This window comes from Natrix helvetica, assembly GCF_964273705.1.
Source record: "Natrix helvetica genome assembly, chromosome: 5".
Classification (NCBI taxonomy): Eukaryota; Metazoa; Chordata; class Lepidosauria; order Squamata; family Natricidae; genus Natrix; species Natrix helvetica.
This window is the reverse complement of record NC_138551.1, coordinates 128,589,221-128,595,220: the sequence shown is the minus strand read 5'-3', so window position 1 is coordinate 128,595,220 and position 6,000 is coordinate 128,589,221.

Below are 6,000 nucleotides of genomic sequence, written 5' to 3'. Positions count from 1 at the left end.
TGATTTACATTGTTTATAGTTTTTTAAATTTATTTATTATTTTCCACTTTTATAATACAATCGTGCTAATATTCTGTCTTTAATATTTTAAACAATGTCTAATTAACAAATTATTCTAATGCCTTCATGAGAACAAGATTGGATTTATTAAAATATAATAGTTTGGACTTGATTTGACCCCAAATATAACACAGCATTCTTCATTGTGCAAGGGTTTTGAATGCAGCTCAGAATCTGATAAGTCCAGTGAAACTCTGAAGACGAAGCTATGGATTATCAGCTTTTATTTCTGCAGAAAGCAAAAGACTGGATGACCTTTTTGCCTCCCACCTTAACAGAGCAGGCAGAGAAAGAAAAACAGGCATGCACCAAAAACTTTTCCAAACATCTTATAGCTTGCACAGAACGTCATTGCTATAGAAACATAATTTGATATCACGCAAATTTCATGATTTTTGTCAGCGCTCTGAAAACCATAGACCAGTGATGGCGAACGTATGGCAGGTGTGCGACAAGTGGCACGCGGAGCCATTTGTCAGGGCACGCGAGGCGCTGTCGTGTCAGCCGGTAAGCGCGCATGCGCGCGCTGGCCAGCTGAGTTTACCTTTTTAAAAGCTGTTTTTTGCCTTCCCCAGGCTCCAGAGGCTTTATAGGAGCCTGGGGACGGTGAAAAGAGCCTCCCCGCCCCCCCGGAGGCTTCAGGGACCGTCCGGAGGCTTCCCTGAAGCCTTCGGAACGCTTAAAACTACCCTCCGAGCAAACCGGAAGTGCCTCTGGAGCCTGGGGAGGGCAAAAAAAGCATGAAAAAATGGGGGGGCACGCATTGTGCGCACATGCGCACTGGGGGATTGCGCATTGCATTATGGGTGCGGCACGCCCGCACATGACCCCCCGCGCTCCCCCCACTTGTGGCACGCGAGCCAAAAAAGTTCGCCATCGCTGCCATAGACTGTAGAAGGGAAAAGAAATCCATTTTTAGAGTATAACTCATAGTTTTGTTAGGAAATGCTGAACACACATTTTAAGGTACAAGCAAGGCTACTTGGCAGAATCCACATTTACTTTTCACAAGACGTTACTTTGCTAGGCTAAGCTTGGCAATTCCCCTAGAAGTTTCATCTATGTAGTTGGCACGTTAGGTTACAATGGAGCTTCTCTCAACAGCAATTTAACAAAAGCTGAATTAGGTTACACTCTGTGTATGCTCTAATGCAGTGATGGCAAACCTTTTAGAGACCGAATGCCCAAACTGCAACGCATGGCCAGCTCCCACTGCTGCTGTGCTCACTCTCCTTGGTTGCCCATGATGTGTGCAGGAGGTCAAAGTTTGTGGTTCAGAGGGAGGCCCACTCCCTCTCCTTACGAGACCTACCTTTGTAACCAAAGCATACTCAATGATAGGATGGGAGGCCACCAGGAGAGATCAGGAGGATGGGACAAGGAGATGGTAAAAGGCAACAGGGCTGTTGGTGATCGTGCTAAGGCAGGATTTACCTCACACCCTCACCCTCTCTCATTATAATCTCCTTCCTTCCCTTCTTTTTCCTTCCCTCTTCATTCTTTCTTCCCCTCTTTCCTTCTTTTTGCTTCCTTGCTCTCTTCTCCCCTTTCCTTCTTTTTCTTTGTCTTTCCTGTCCCTTCTTGGATGCTCCAATGCAAAAGGGGAAACATTCCTTGCCTTGTGATCAAATGCCACTTTTGCTAGTAGTTTGTGGCCACTGAAAAGACTGAGAACAAACCAGGCTCAGTTTATTCCATGCTTGCATTTCATGGGGAAAGAATACAGGACAGCAAAACTGTCAAAATGATGGCTCTGGTAGTTGAGCAGAGCTTCTCTGTTTTTTATGTGCAACAGCTTCAGCATTTAAGAGCAGAGCTAAGTTAGTTGCTTTTCTATGAATACATAATGATCCTTGAAAGATCTCTTCTGTAGGGACCCTGCCATGGTCTAATTCAGACTGGAAATATAGCAAAGGAAACTATTTCCCCAATTGCTTTGTCCTTTTATTTATTTTATTTATTTTATTAAATTTGTTAGCCGCTCCCTCTCCACAAAGGGACTCGGGGCGGCGTACAATAAATAAAACACATATTATAAAATTACACATTGTACACATTTTCCCCACTGGAAACAGCTGTTTGCAACCCACAAGGAGGGGATACTTTCCTAAGAGCTCAGAATTCAAGGATACCAATGTGCCCATGACCACCACCAGTGAATTCATAACTGGCTTACCAACCGCACTCAACGTGTAGTCCTCAATGGAACTGCATCTACATGGAGGGAGGTATGCAGTGGAGTACCCCAAGGCTCTGTTTTGGGCCGAGTACTCTTCAACATCTTCATCAATGATTTGGATGAGGGAATAAATGGGGAACTCATAAAATTTGCAGATGACACCAAGCTGGCAGGAATAGCCAACACTCCAGAAGATAGGCTAAAGATACAGAAGGATCTTGACAAACTTGAACATTGGGCACTATCTAATAAAATGAAATTCAATGGTGAAAAGAGTAAGGTTCTACATTTAGGCAACTAAAATGAAATGCACAGGTACAGTATAGGTGGTACCTTGCCCAACAGTAGTAACTGTGAAAGGGATCTTGGAGTCCTAACACTGGAAGTCTTTAAGAAGATATTGGATAGCCATTTGTCTGAAATGGTGTAGGGTTTCCTGCCTGGGCCGGGGGTTGGACTAGAAGACCTCCAAGGTCCCTTCCAACTCTGCTATTGTATTGTATCTCAGGGTGGGGAAGGCCATGGGGGTCCTAGTGATAGAAGAGTCCCTCAAGGCCTCCCCAACCCACTAAGATACCTGCTGCTTCTCCCTCCCTTCTTGCAACAAGGACTCACTTACTTTCCAAACCTCTGTCTCCTCTCTTGTTTCTCGGCTTCTTTGCCTTTGAAGAAGGAAGAGGAGAGTTGGCTGGGAAATGCTTTTTGTGCAGAGAATGGACGCTCCTGTGTGCTATAATATTGTGCAGATTCAGGCAACCATCTTCTTTTGCAGAGTCAGGGATCCAGAAACTTTCATTCTCGGGGGTGGGTGGGTGGGGAAAGTGGTTACCTGCAGGTCTCCTGCTCCTCCCCTCCCCCCAACTACTTTCCACTTAGCTACTTAATGAGATTTCTTTGTCTCAAGGAGCAGCAAATGGGGCCAGACAGAGACAGGCAATCCAAGTGTGTTTGGCAGAGAAAGCACACTTCAGCCACTGCTGCCAATGGTGTGGGTGACAGCTGAGCATGCAAATGGGGCCAGACAGAGACAGGGAGGGTAAGAGAGTAATCTAAGTGTGTGTGTGTGTGTGTGTTTGTGTGTGTCTGTGTGTCAGAGAAAGCGTGCTTCAGCCAGGGCACCTAAACTGGTGTGGCCGACACCTGAGCAGGGAGGCAGGGTGTGTGTGTACTTTCATCCCCATTCAAGCAGGGCCTCTTATTTCCTCCCCAGCACAGTTGGGGCATGCAGGCTGCTGCCACCTAAGCACCATGATTGCCCCCTCCCCAGCCAGCCAGCCAGCCCCACCTGACCTGCTCCCTGCCGGCTCCTGCAAAGCCTCGCCATTCTCCTCCTCCTCTTCTTCTTCGTGTGGTCGTCCTCCTCCGCCCAAGTGGCAGTGGGCTCCACAGGACAGGTTTTCATTTCTGCCCTGGGGCAGAAAGCTCTGGTGGGCTGGAAGTGAGTGTGAATGGCCTGGCTCTCCAGTGCTTCCTGGGTCAGTTGGAGGCTTCCTTCAGCCTTCAAACAGTTGCAGGGCTTGTTTGGGGTTTTTTGCTTCCAGGTTGGTGCAGGAGGCTTTCCAGGGCCAAAATGGGAAAAAAAAACCTCTGTGCTTTCTGCACCCCATTTTGGCCCTGGAAAGCCTCCTGCACCAACCTGGAAGCAAAAAATAAAAAATAAAACCCCTCTAACTGTTTGAAGGCTGAAGGAAGCCTCCAACTGAGCGAAAAAGCACTGGATGCCCAGACCATTCACTTCCAGCCCAGCGGAGTTTCCTGCCCAATGTGAGCGCGCGCACACACACACACACACACACACACACACACACACACACAAAATACATACTCATGCATCCGTCGCCCTGGCTCTTGGCAATTTTAAAACCCACCACTGTTAGCAACCCACAAGGAGGGGATTCTTTCCTAAGAGCTCACAATTCGGGAATAACGGGGGGGGGGGAACCCTGCGCTTTCCATGCCCCATTTTGGCCCTGGAAAGCCTCCTGCACCAACCTGGAAGCAACCCCCCCGCCAAAACCCTGCAACTGTTTGAAGGCTGAAGGAAGCCTCCAACTGAGCCAGGAAGCACTGGGGGGGGGGGGGGGAGGCCTTTCACACTCACTTCCAGCCCGTCGGAGTTTCATGCGCAATGTGAGCGCCCCCCCCTCCACTGCATACTCATGCTTCCCCCGCCCTGGCCCTCCACAAAGGCCCGAAAACCAGCTGGCTGGCAGGAGGTGAGCCTGCATGTGGATGCTAGTGGAGCTGGGCTGGGGTGGCTGGCGTGCCAGGAGAGGACGCTCTGCATGCCACAGGTTCCCCATCACGGCTCTAATCCTTTCAATTCCTTTTTCAGATCAATTATGAAAAAGCTTCGGAGGCTCTGAGTGATAAAAGTCGATTCCCCTTTTTCCACCACATGCTCCCCAAAGAAGGATTCCAGTACCCAGCAATTGTCCAGCTGCTCCTCCACTTCAGATGGACCCTGATTGGCCTCTTTGCTTCAGACACAGAAAATGGAGAGAATTTCATGAGGACTTTTACTCCAATGCTTGTCAGCAATGGAATTTGTGTGGTTATATCACAACTGTTCTCAAAGACTGGATATACTGCATACCTCAGGGATTCCCTCTCTAAGTGGAGGAAAGTCAACGTCTTTGTTCACTTCATGGAATTTGATGTCATTTGGGACAGAATTCTTCCTTTCCATTTAACACTTATGCGTCTCCCAGGACCCATTGAGGGGAAAGTCTGGATCCGCACAAATTTTAAAACATATCTAATATACAAGCGCAGAATTCTCAAATACATCCATAGTATTTGGAACTTTGGTTATCTGGGAAAAGAAAGGCCCAAAGATTCTGCCTTTGAACCCCATTTCTTTGGGGAAGAAAAGTTTCAAGATAATTATTTTCATTGTTCTCTTTCAAAGAATGTCTTTTCTGTCAAAGGCCGCAGAAGATGCACCCAGAAAGCCCGACTGGAGACCCAAAGGGACAGATTAAGGGTCCCAAATTCCTACCAATATTACAGTCTCATAAAGACTCTGGCCCAGGCCCTGAATGCTGCATATTCCTCCAGATCAAGGAGGGGAAGGAAGGAGGGAGAAAAGATCTTGGGGTCTCCAAGGCTGCAGCCATGGCAGGTATGGGGGTCCCGATATGGATCCATTAATCTTAGATCCTTTGGAGAAGGAATCCAGAGGAGAAGGAGGGGAACCATCTCAACAGATCTGGCCAATTTAATTACTCAGGGAATTAATGGTTCCAAAGAGTAGAAACCATGGCATTTTGATATTTAGCACTGCTAATTGGAAAATGCTGTATTCTTTTTAAAATAAATTCCTGTATTTGTGGCTTTGTGATTAGCCTGGTGGAATTCCACCTTTCTTCCGTCCCCATTGCAGGTGGGTCTGTGTGCAGCTGGAAAGGCAGCTAAGCCCCCCTATTCTCCTCCAATGAAAGGGATCCTGGCGTGGATCTGCATGCTTTATTGGGAGAAGAGGGCAGGTGAAACTGAGGAGATGCAAAGAGTGGAAATCAAATAGAAAGACGAGATAGGCAGCATTAACTAACAGCCAGCAAAGAAGCAGCTGGAACCTCCCCAGGGATGCTCCGTGTGAGGGATGGAGGGGTCTCCGGATGACCAGGGGTCTCGGTCACAACGGCTGCTTCCGTCTTCTCCAAAGGCTGACAGAAAATGGAGTCTGGCTTCAGACTTTATAGTGAGGCTTATCTGCCCCCAGCCACTAGGTGGGGCTAGAGCAACAACAGCACAACAGT